Genomic DNA, 14032 nt, shown 5'->3' on the forward strand with positions numbered 1-14032 from the left:
TTTTAAATTTCTAAGTTATTTATTTAAAATTTGTAACTTATGTTTTTTGAAATTTCTAACTTATTGTTGTTTAAATTATATAATAATTTTCAATATAAATTAAAATTTCTAACTTATATTGTCCAATCAATTACATTTAATTAAAATTTCTAACTTATTTATTTCAATCAATTAAAATTTCTAACTTATTTTTTTAAAATTTCTAACTTACTTTTTAAAATGTCTAACTTATTTTTTTAAAATTTCTAACTTACTTTTTAAAATGTCTAACTTATTTTTTGAAATTTGTAACTTATTTTTAAAAAATTTCTAACTTATTGTTGTTTAAATTATATAATAATTTTCAGTATAAATTGAAATTTCTAACTTATTTTGTCCAATCAATTACATTTAATTAAAATTTCTAACTTATTTGTTTCAATGACTAAGTTATTTTTTTAAAATTTCTAGCTTATTTTTTAAAATTTGTAACTCATTTTTTAAAAAAATTTAACTTATTTTTTTGAAATGTCTAACTTATTTTTTTTAAATTTCTAACTTACTTTTTAAAATGTCTAACTTTTTTTTTGAAATTTGTAACTTATTTTTTTGAAATTTCTAACTTATTGTTGTTTAAACTATATAATAATTTTCAGTATAAATTAAAATTTCTAACTTATTTTGTCCAATCAATTACATTTAATTAAAATTTCTAACTTATTTGTTTCAATCAATTAAAATTTCTAACTTATTTTTTTAAAATTTCTCACTTACTTTTTAAAATGTCTAACTTATTTTTTAAAATTTCTAACTTATTTTTAAAAATTTCTAACTTATATTTATCACATACATAAACAAATACTAAAATTAACAATTTAAGTAAAAAGATAATTTAAATACATAAAGAAATAGAGACATTATCTAAGTCAATGTGTTTTAACAAATACAAAAACAAATACTAAAATTTAAATACATAAACAAATAAAATAAAAAAGATAAATCCTAATCTATGCGGTGTCTCTGTCGCGGCCTAAGACTGTCATCTGGGTCGTCATCTCTAGCTATCCTCAGGCAAAGATCCATGATATCATATAAGTCAGTCCCTGCAGTCACCATCCTGAGGTTGATGACGCGCTCCAAATGCTCAGCAATCCTTCCCATCCTGACACATGTTGTGCAATCAACCTGTCTCAGTGAAAATAACAAGTCAATATGAATTTATAAAAAATAATTAACTTAACAAAAAGTACACAACTTACCACAGAATGCATAGGGGGATCTGACGCGACTGGAACCTCGGCGACAGGTCGCTCGACGAAGTCATCATCAATGGGAGGGGGAGGCGCAGGTCTCGGCTCAGCAGTGTCCTCCGTCAGCGTCACAAAGGGGTGCGAAATCTGAAAAAACCACTCCATGTAGTCTGGGGCCACCTGCCCAAGAACTACACAAAGCTCCCCTGTAGGCGCCACATGGTCTGAAAAGTGTACCCACCGGTCGTCTATATCAGTACCTGTCAACGAATCACGAACCGGTGGCGGAGGAACGGTCTGAATGTACCCTATCTGCCGAACCACCCTCTCTGGTCGAAGGTAGACGATGATCGGACCCCATCTGACTTGCCCCGTGTACGAGGAGATCAAGTCATAGCCCCGAACTCCCCGATGCTCAGCATACAGCATCCAACAGACGTTGGTCACTGTCAGGGCATCAATACGTGCTCTGTAAGGGGCTCCCTTAATCCCGGTCATCTGGGCCTTACTCGTAAGCCACCTACAGGCACGTGGGCTAGCCTCAGCATAACCATCATCAACAACAGACCTGTGGACTGATGGAAAGTGCTCGTAAATCCAACACTACAAACACAAAGTCAACATCAGCAATCAAACATGGATTGAATTTTACTTTAATTTAAATTACAAGCAGCGATACTCACCTGAAGTAGTGAAATGTAACCAGCCATCTGCCGTGTAGGGGCCTGCGACGCCTCATTAAGCTGATCGTACAAGTGGACTAAAGCGGCCGCTCCCCAAGAGAATGCCCCTGCCTGGCCCAGGTCTCTGAATTCCTGTAGGTGCACAACGTGGACATGGGTTGCACTCTTGTTAGCAAAAAGAGTGCAACCAACCAAATGAAGTAGGTGCGTCCGAGCTGCAGCAACCCACTGCCTGGCCCGGCACCTACTCTGGTACATGTCCCAAAGCCAGGACAACCGAACATGAGGCCCACCTGCCTGACGTGTCTCAACTGTAGCCTCGTCTGGTGATATGAACCCTCATGGCACAAGGGCTGACTTAGGATCGTCTAGGATTAAACCTTGATGGAAAATGCGGAAATTGATTAAGGAAAGGATTGAAAATAAGGTGGTTAATTTCGTGGGTCTTAATAAGGTGGTTCTTGGCATAAAATGGATGAATGGGATGGTAAAACGTAGGTTAAGTGGTGGCTGGACAGAAATATAGAAATGGCAATAACTGAAACTACAAGGCTCCAAATGAGGTGATTCCAAAACGAGGTGAAAGGTCTCGTTTTGAAATTCAATTTAGGCTCAAGAATCACTTAATTTGAGTGCGTAAAATGGGAGTTATGGCCACGAGATAATTCTAGGCAGAGGTGGATTTTCTGAAATTGTGGTTTGAAAGAACAAGGGTGAAGATGAAAGGAAGGAAAGAATCACTCTTTCCAGCGAGGGCAACACACAAAGGTTGTGAAAGTCCTTTGATACAGCCAAGGTGTTCTTGAATCACTCAAGAATTTAGGAGAATCACTCTCACTAAGATAAAAGAGATAAACTCTAATTTTCTGAATAAAACTCAACTTGTCTTTATTGATAAAATGGTTCAGCTTATATAGAAGCTTTACAGCAGATTTTAGTAATGACCCACTAACCTAGAATTAAAATAACTTAATGCCATTAACCTAGGGAATTAAAAAAACTTAATGGCTGAGTGTAACTGAAATTGTGGCAACCAAAAGTCACCCCCAACAGCCAACAAGTCAGCCACCATTTGGTCTCCCAAAAGGCTGATGCCTAGGTTGCCAATTGGGCCCTTATTACAACTTGAACTAAACCTAACTAAAGCCCTTTTAGTTGATTAACCCAAAACATATTTTTGGTCAGCCAACTTTACAAGGATTGGGCCATTATTTATACAAACTAAACACTCTAAAATTGAAACAAAGTGGTGTCATTTAGTCCTCCTCCATTTGGGCCATGATACAACTCACAACCTTGGACTTTTCTCCTTGAAACTTGGGCTTGTATTCAAACAGTATGGACAGCACTTGTTGAAGAGCTTCCTTGGCTTTCCTTGCTCTAGCCCTTGTCATAGGTCCTCCAAGTCCTTCAAGTGGATCCTTGCCCTTGCTCTTGGTCATGTCCTCATCATCTGGGGTGACCTCAAGTAGCTCCGTCAACAAGGCGACTGCGTCAGATGTAGCCAGCGGCTCGAATGAATGCAGCGCGCCAGTAATCAAAATGTGCAGTAGCGACGAAACATCGTCTAGAGTGATCGTCACCTCCCCTACTAGGAGGTGGAAGCTGCTCGTCTCCCTATGCCACCTCTCAACAAAGGCGGATATGAGTCCAGGATCAGTGGTGATCACAGAACACCTGATCAATGGATCCAATCTGGTGACCGCAATCATACCTTCGATCTTAGCAGCCGGTCTCCCAAATTTATCTACTTTCCTACCATGGGAGACCAACTTGAGATCGAGTCGCTCCTAAATTGAATAATAGTTTATAAATTTGTGTATTTCAAAATAAAAGAAACTACTTTCTAATTACTGGAATAAAATAAGTACGTACATGTCCACTCCATATGTTGTGTGCCACATGATCAGCAAATCCTATCAAAACAGATGGATCGCGTGGCCTACCGGGGAACCCCTCATCATCATCAGTTGTCCCATCACTAGCCAATCGACCTATCTCAGCATCATCGGCAGCTGCTGTCCTCTCTGGGCTACCATCAGACGCATGAGGCACATCCTCAGCCAACTGAGGAACATCCTTAGCCAACTAAGGAACATCCTCGACTCTCTGGGTAACCCGTTGCCTACGTGTTGAGGAAGTGGGCCTATGACGCCGAGGAACATCCTCAGCCACATCCTGACTAAGGTCTCTGCCTCTACCTGTGCCTACCACACGACGTAGACCTCGTGTTCTAACCATGATCTAAAATCATGAAGAACACTCAAATAATTTGTGTAACAAAGCTTTGGAATTCTAACTAATCCACATAATTTATCCAAATCCACATATTATATATTTTAGTTCAACATAATTTATCCAAATAATTGACATACAAATGCATATATAACAAATGAGGTTGCGTACTTGTAGGGTTTGACTCAAGCCACTAATGAGGTTGCGTACTTGTAGAGTTTCTCTAGTGAATCTAACAATGTAATTATTTAATGAATCATTAGATTTTTGTGTAATCATCACAATACTCACATCTAATGACATATGACTTGTTTGTCTACCTATCGATGGACCCTAGTGAAAATGATTAAAACTCTCTCAATTTTCACTTCAAGTTCATCAATTTTCTCTTTGTTCAATTATTGTTTTAAGTCACTGTTAGGGGAGATAAGGCAACTCTTACGAGAAGCACCTTTAGAAGAAAGTCGCAAACGAGAATTTTCATCTGCACTTCATGTCTACTTCAAGGACTGGTTATATGGTAACTATCATTTGTTGTCTTTCAGATCCAATTTATAAGTTAACTTTTCAATAAGTACTTGTAGGAGATGAAAGCTAAAATTGTGATGAAGCTAAAATTCATCAAGCTTCTAAAAAAGGGAGAAGTTTCAATCAGCTGAAAGGCAATTCATGAGCAGTATATTATAAAAGGAGAGGATTGGTACAAAGGGGGTTGCTCTAATGAATTGCTATTTTCAAGAGGAAGTTAAGCAGATAATGCTAATATTAACGCGGCAGATTTACAAGTAATTGGAGAGGTTGGGTTGGAGATATAGCTTTACTACAGTAAATAGACTTTTTCAATCTAATGAAGTTGAAATTTTTGACAGGTTGGGTTGGAGATATAGATTTACAAGTAATTGGAGAGGTTGGGTTGGAGATATAGATTTACAAGTGGATCTGGTTACTAGATGCAGATAAATGCTTTTGGGTGGCTGCAACATATATCCATTTCATATGCCTTTCTACACAACTGCAAGAATATGGTCTATCAGTCAATGAATGTGGGTATTATGAGAAAATACATATTATGAGAAAGATAGTAAACAGATATTTAAGATGGATTTCTTAGCATCCAATCTCCCAGCATTTCAGATGTACTATCAGTGGATACACATTGTAGTTTATCTCCTTTATTTAAGCTTGATGGCTTCTCTTTTGATTTATTCTAATGTCTTTCACTAAAGAGTAAATACAATGTTATCCCTTTTGGTAATAGAAAAGATAAAGAACTTTATTAGTATTGTTTTGGTCTTATTTTACTAATATGTTAAAGCTGAATTCTAAGTATAATGGAGCCACAAGATGTTACTTGAGCAATGTTTGAGAATTGCTTTGCTAAAACAGGGCTAAAGGAACATCTTAGATGCTCACATGATGTGCATTACTGCAAGATGTGACAATTATTACTACATCATATGGAATACCCTTTTTCTTGGGTTTATACATATTTGCTTATGTTCTGTAATCTTTGCAATGATGACTAAATCAAATCAGTTACAAATTCAGTCTCATTTGCATCTACATTTAATCAAACAAGAGATGCGTTTAAGTGCTTCCAATTTGTGGCAACAACAGCTTGGCATGCTAAGGAAACAGTAGACTTGTCATGTTAGTATTTCTAGTCTTGGCACTTGGGTATGCTTGTACTCATTCACCTCTCTTTGACATCCTAATGCATAAATCAATCACACCAAATATAATTTCAATTTACATCCTAAATACAATTTTTAAGAGCAACTAAAAAACACAAAATTAGGGACTTTGTGTAACTTAAATACCATATACACTTTGTAACACCTAATAAATAAATAAAACTAACTAATAATATCAATATTTATGTGGTGCAGACATAATTTTCAAGAAAAAAAACCAAATATACAGCAAGATGTATCCTGTGGAAGAAGTTTGGCAGGTTCTTCCGCGAGAAGAAAATGGAGCCAACAGAAGAAGGTGTTCTTCCGCGGGCTCCTGCGGAAGAAAGGTGAAAGGTTCTTCCGCTGGCACCCGCGGAAGAACCTTTCACCTTTCTTCCGTAGGAGCCCGCGGAAGAACACCTTCTTCCGCAGGCAACGTTTTCGTCCACTTTCACACGTGCGGAAGAAGGTTCTTCTCGCGGAAGAACTTCGACTTCAACCTCCAGCACCAAAACACAACAATATCGTCTATCCTAAGGCCATTTACGCGATTCAAACATATTGGTGGTTAGAAAACTAACCTCGATGGCGGAAGAAGAAGGGAACGAAAGCCTGTGGAGGAGAGGATCCAAATTTCAAATGTCCTACCAAATGACGAACAAATCTGCTACCAAATGACGAAGAAACGTCCTACCAAATGAGCAAGAAAAGAAATTTGAAACGTCCGCGCAGGAAGAACGGAAGAAGATGAAGAAGAAAGGGGGAGGAAGCAAGCAAAGTTTACTGGGCGCACGGGGGAAGAAGAAAGGGCGGAAGATGCAGCTTTTTTTAAAATATATTAACTTTTCTTTTTTTAAATGAAGGGTATTTTTGGTAGTTACTTGAATTGTTAGGTGCACCAGCAATTCTGCTGGGTGCACCTAGCAACAGCCAAATATTTGGCATAATATTTATTTTACATTTCTTCTTCTCACTCTACTGGGAAATGTGTCCCTTGACATATGAAATGCAAAATTTAGTTCCGAAAAGTATAAAAAGTATTACACATATATCACGACATTAATAATGAATTGTATAGGAAAGAAACTAGGGGAAAAGGGATTAAAAAATAGTAAAATAGAGCTTAAGATTTGAAATCTTATACTTTGATTATCTATGTATTTATCCATCTATCAAATTGGTAATTAATTTTTAATTAATCAATATAACTACTTATTTTCCAAAATAAAATAAATTTCGTTAGTTTTATGATATAAAAAATTGAGTTACCATTTTAAAAATGAAAGCTTTTTATTTCTTGAATTTTTTTTGTTTCTTCAATTAATTATTAATTTTTACTACGTATTCTACCACAATATGTCGAATGGAATGCAAGATCGCTGTAACCCCTAAACTAGTGAGAGATACAACTCTACGTCCCAAAGGCAAAGAATAAAGAATAAATCTCTGTATTAGTTTTTTTTTAGTTAACATTTGTATTAGTTTGAGCATTATTGTATTTTTTTATTTAAATTTGTTTGGATTCTTTATTTGTTGGTAATTGTTTTCATTTCATTCATATTATGTATAATAAGTGTTGTCTCAAGTGGAAGCACATAAGGTTTATCCAAGGGATTCTTTCATATTTGAGGTATATATATACATTGATTAAGGAAAAAGACTTATAATTCTACTTTAGCTTTATCTAGTTTAAATTTTGTGAAACATTTTAAAAAAAAATAGTTGATTAAATTCTTTTTTTAAAATAAATAAATAAATAAATTTAGTCTCGCGGCGGGTTGTGTTTTTTCTACTCAAAACTCTCAACATATTATTTTTAATTTAAATATAAAGGTACTTAAGTTGGAATTGAGATATGGAATAATTTTAAAGATTAAAAGTGAGAAATTTAGTAGAAAATTGATAAAATTATAAGATATAAGATAAAGTTTTTTTTAACAGCAAAGATTAAGGTTTGACAATGAAATCAAAATAATAAAAATATATATATTAAAAGGCAATTTAAAAAATATATTATATAAGTACTAAACGAATATGAACAGTAAATTACAAACACATAATAATAATAATAATAATAATAATAATAATAATAATAATAATAATAATAATAATAATAATAATAATAACAATAATAATAATAATTAGTCACAATCTATTATTAATGTTCAGATATATTTATTGTACTTTTTATACTTTTGGGGACTAAATTTTTCATTTTCATCTTTCAGGATGCATTTGTCAGCAGAATGGGAAGACGAAAAATAAAAAAAATATTATGACAAATATGACCATATGATGCAATGCTACCCCGCATGGACATTGGATAGAAGACTCCAAGAAGATTAGACCAGAGATGCAAGAGAAGGCCCTAGGGTTCTCATGAGCCTTGGGGTAGATTTCGGTCCTATGGGCTAAGTATGAGCCCGCTTATCTTTGTACATATTAGATTAAGGTTTCATTATTTTTGGGCCTTGTATTTAGGGCTCCATAATATAGGTAAGGTACCCTAGAAATGTAAGATTTTTCAGCCCTTGTATTTTAGGGCACCTAGACTAGTTTTTTGAATTAGGGGTAGTTTTGTAATTTCACATGCATTAAGTGAATATTTGATGTGTGTGGTTGGAAATAAATTTAATTGAATCAGGAGAAGCCCAATCCAATTAAATTTTAGAGGGGGAGGTGAGCATTTGCTTGCTACACCTCATTGTCACATCATATAGTCACACTTTGTGCATGTCCTTCATGCTTTACATGCCTCATGACACCTAAGCACACTTAGTGGAGAATATTGGACTTGATCTTGGATTAGTAGGCTGAACCATAGCTAAAATTCATTAATCATAATTAGTGAAATTTTGGCTCCAAAGTTTGGCTCCACAAATTCAATTTCAAATTCAAGTGAAATTTGAATAGAAATTCAAATTTCTCTCCAATTTTGTATGACACTTAGGCTATAAATAGAGGTCATGTGTGTGCATTTTTTGGAACTTTGATCATTTGAAAATTAAACTTCAGATTTGAGAGCTCTTTTAGAGCACAAAATTTTGTGCTCTTCTCTTCCTCTCCCTTCATTCATCTCCTTCTTCCTCCAAACTCTTATCCATGACCTCCTATGGTGGTGAGCTTCTTCTAGACTCATCTTCTCCTTGAAGTGTCATCTCCTCTCTCTCTTCCTTCTCCATTTCGTTGCCATTCATCTTCCAAGAAGCAAAGGAATCCATTGATGAATAAGATCCTAGGCCTACAAGCTCCAATGGAGCTTACATCACCATATGCTGGTAATTCACGTTAACAATCATTTTAGTGACAAAATTGTCCCTCCGTGTCACGTAGGTTATTTTATTAACGGTGACGGACGGAAGTTAACGGTAAGATATATTTGTTTGTCGCACTTTTTACACTTTTCAGGGATTAAATTTTGTATTTTCATCTTTTAGTGATGCATTTATCGGTGAATAACAGGTTGAGGGACAAAAGTGGTTATTTACCCAAACATATATTTAAAAACCCATGTTATCTATGCATTTGACAACATTGGTTTTTTTAAAAAAATACATATTAACAAATTACTAACAATATTGATTTTCTAAAAACGGTTGTATTGTACTAGCAAGTTGGTTTTTGTAGTAGCTGAGGTGTTTTAAAATTTAAAACACTAATAGAATTAAGTGTTTGCACAAAAAAGTACCAAAGCCATATACATTTCAAAAACCTAAAGAATCAAAGTAAGAAAATTTAAACTTAATGCATTAAAATGAAAATAAAAATAAACTTAATGACCAAAAGTGACATTAAGCCTAATATTTATTATATTATAAGTATAAAAATTATTTATATTTATTTTTAAGTAAATAAAATATTTAATAAATCTTATATGAATTTTTATTTCATATAATATCTTAATTATTTATTAATTTTCTGTAATAGTTTTATAATTAATTACAATAATCAATTATCAACATTCTCCAAAACATTTATTTAAAAAATAATATAGCCGATATGATATCTTAAGCAAATCAAAGTAAAAAAAAAAAAAAAAAAAGCACCATATGAGAGACATTCAATTTTAATTCGTTAGTATATATAGGCATAGAAAGATCCCCTAATGAAATAAAAACAGTGCATTGGTGGTAATTATCTTAACTAATTCAAATTAAAATATATTGGAAAATCAATTAATTGTCCTTTTATATTTGTTTAAAATATTGAAATAAATTTTGATGAATTTAAAACTTTTTCTCAATTATAAATAAATATATAATATAATATAATATTCAGTAAATATCCAGAATAAATCAATGTTGATATCAATTATTTTATTGCACAATTAACATGTATGTTTTATAATACTAAATATACGTATGTGAGTTGATTTAAAATGTATTGTGTAAATTTTACTTGTGTGGATCAATTAAAATTGTCCTTAATCCTAATAATAGAATTTTTTAAATTTTAGATGTGTATGTTTTATAATAGAACAAGTTACTATATTTTAAAATATACATGTAATCATTTATTTTTCATATTTTTACTTTAGTAAAAAAAGTATATACATCAATTTACATGATTTTTATATCTATTATATAAAACTCAAAAAAATAAAATAAATATAAAATCTGAATATTTCAATTTATATGATTCTTATGAATTATAATTGATTTAAAATTTTATTAAAAATATAATATTAAGGGAATTTAATTTATTTGATTGAATAAAGTGTATGAGTGTTATAAACTTTTTGAAGTGTTTAATTTTTATGAATAAAAAATAAAATAGATTAGTTTATTATATATGAAATAACTTAAAGATAATTGAGTTGGAAAAAAATATTATATTTAATATGAAACTAAATGGAGACTAATATTCTTTAACACGTACGTAACAATCATGCAGAAAAGACAAAAAAAACATTTAACAATCATTCATGATGAAGAGTTTACGTATTTCCCCTCAAAACTGCTAAATGCTAATTATTTTTCCTCTCCCATATCATATACTACACGTTTACCATCGTGATTCCTTCATCCGATGATTGCAACTCTCCTATTAATTAATAGGTTTAAATGAGAACTTCTTAAACACTTTTCAAACAAAACTTTTATATTCCGTCAGGTTAGGTATCATTGTGTACACATGATGTATCTTCATGATAAAGACATTTTGATATGAAAAAAATTATTATACTTTAAAATCAAGAAGAAAAATAACAGAATTAGAAAAAGTGAGAGAAACTAAAATTTAAGACAGAAAATCTCTTCAAAGCAGTGAGGGCATCCCATAAGTCATGGTTATAGGAAACCAATGAATGTGACTTCTGAGCAAAATCATTGCTTCCACTGTCTTTATCGAGCAACTTAATTACATAAATATTAGACAGAATCAAGCTGGGTCATGTTACAATATAAGCTCTTGATTAGACAGGCGTGGGGATGTAACTTTTTATGATTTAAAGCATAAATTGTCCCAACTCTTTCAGTGATTTTTTTATCATATATTTATGTGAATTATCTATTAATTTTAATGATAATTAATCTTTATCAAGAATTTAACTGATTATTTTTAGTAAAAAAAATTTTAATCACATTTTTTTTATTTATAAAATTTGAACTTAAAATCTTATTTAAAATAATTAAATCTAAGACTATTCGGACGAACGTTATTCTTTATGCTATTAGATGAGAATAAAGGATTTTATATAGTAAATTGATGATGAAATATTTAATTAATGTTTACAAGGGCGGTTTCATAATGGCATTGACCATATTCTTGCTAAGAAATGAATATTTATAAGTTTGGCAACCATTAGGATCATTTGAAAGAATCTTTTTTCCTAAACAGTTTTGGATAATAATTATAAACCACCAATCAGTTTATACCTGGCATCCGGTTCCCCTTAACCTCAAGCATACAAAAACTAACGTTGCATCCAATAAAGTTAAACTCATCATCCTACCTCCCTCAAAAACAAATATATAATGGAAGCATGCAATGTATACAGCTACCTTGCTTTTTCATGGCATCCTTTCCATTCATATAGACATTGTATATACATCCCTTGAGTTAGATAGGAACCCTTAACAATTTGATGGAAAACTCGTATACATTTTGAAACATAAAACTTTTCTAAAAGAAATTCGTCCATAATTTTGTGGGTGTACATGTAGGAAAAATTGTATGCCAGCTTTTTCCTTGTTTAATTGCAAGGCTTCAGTGGTTTTGGTGTCATCACTATTTTTTTTTTTTTTGGTTTTCTTCCAATATAGAGCCCAGTGAGTGGGGTATAATATAAAAAAGTTTGACATAGTTATAATAAATAATTAAATCTATTAAACATGTTATTTTTAACTTTATTTAGAGAGCTTGAGCCCAAATAAATTAATAAATTTGATATATATATATATATATATATATATATATATATATATATATATATATATAGCTAAATATTATTGGACTTGACACATTATAATAATTGAGAATCTTTCAATTTCACATCAATTTTCATATAGTATTTAAGTAAGAAATAATAAAGTTTAAATATGTTTTTGATCTCAATAAATATTTTATCTCGCATTTGTTTTCTAATAAAATTTTGTTCTGCGATGAGTTTCTAATAAAACAACAATTTTATTTTTTGTCCTTGATATTTATTTTTAGCCTCTAATAAATTAAAAAATTTTGTGTTTGTTCTATCATAAATATTTTCATTTGTTATTAATATAGACTAAAACAAAATTTGTTAATTTAATAGGAAGCAAACACAAAAATTTATAATTTATCAGGGACTAAAACAAAATATTAAGAATAAAAAATAAAAGTGTTATTTTATTAGAAACTCAATGCTAAGCAAAAATTTATTAGGGAGCAAACACAAAAATCGGATATTTATTAGGGATCAAAAATATATTTAAGCCAAATAATAATTATACTCATGATTTATTTGTAACCTCTAACAAAAATTATGAAATTTATTTGAGGCACTTTCGTGTCTCATCATGTAAGATTACTATCATAACTAATAGATGAATGATATAAATAGGTTATAAAGGTGATGGGAATCTTGGGTTGAAACAAACACACTCTATTACTTTAAGGGATCTTTTGCAAATTTCTAGTGAGCCTATATCAAAAGCAATGCCCAAGGAATTCAAGGAAGCATTAAATGGACTTGTTCAAGACATTTGATCCAAACATAATTCTGTCCAATTTGAATTAGAGCCTAATCATGTTTTCACACTATTTTGGGCTTAAAATAGAGCTATACAAGGAGATTTGGATCAAAACCATTCAAATTAAGGAGTTTGGGCTATCAAGTGTACATGGATTGGTTGTATCTATGCCCAATCATGTTAATTTGGGTTGAAAGAGTACTTTTATACACAGCTGATATATTTGGACTAATTTTATGGTGTCTTTTCATTTACTTTGGTTTAATAAAAGTCTTCTCAACTTGGGGATAACATGTATTTAGTAGTTACATATTATACAAGCCTATTAGTGTGGGTTTAATTGAGTATTTTCATATGCCTAGTTAATGTGTTGTTACATAGAAAATTAATGTCTAGTTAATTTCTAGGTCAGCACTTACACTATATATAGGCAAAGCTCAATGTATCTAGAACTAAGTTGAATGGCATTGAGTATTCTGAAAATTCAGATAAGTGGGAGTTTTCTCTTAGGTTCTTTTTAGAACTTTTTCCATATCATCAAGGCTTAATCATCTTTGTGGCATCTCCAACACTTAGGGTCCTTGTTTCTTGTACTCAAGGGTTCAAGTGGGTCACCAAATCTGATTTTTAGCTTTTTTGGGGTGGGTGTAATTCAAGTGCTTGTGGGTTCAAAGGTTCTAAGCCTTCTTGGGTTCACATCAAAAGGTCTTATGAACTATCTCTAACTTTTACTCTTTTGATTTCCACTTGTAAATATTGACTTGAGTGTTGGAGTCATTGTAAAAACAATACTAATAGTACATTTCGATCAATATTGAGCTGAGCAGGCCAATACCTTACAATCATTTTGTATCCAACCGACTAGGTCTCCCACACCGACTCTCTCATTGCTAGATAATTTAATGTCGAATTTGATGGGATTAAGATTTTATCTTATCATATTTTGTTATATTTGAATTGTATCTCAATCATATTTTAACAGTATTTCAATCACATAATATCATATCTTATCCTATAATTAAGGTAACAAGATATGATAA

This window comes from Glycine soja, chromosome 17, assembly GCF_004193775.1.
Source record: "Glycine soja cultivar W05 chromosome 17, ASM419377v2, whole genome shotgun sequence".
In the NCBI taxonomy this organism is placed as follows: Eukaryota; Viridiplantae; Streptophyta; class Magnoliopsida; order Fabales; family Fabaceae; genus Glycine; species Glycine soja.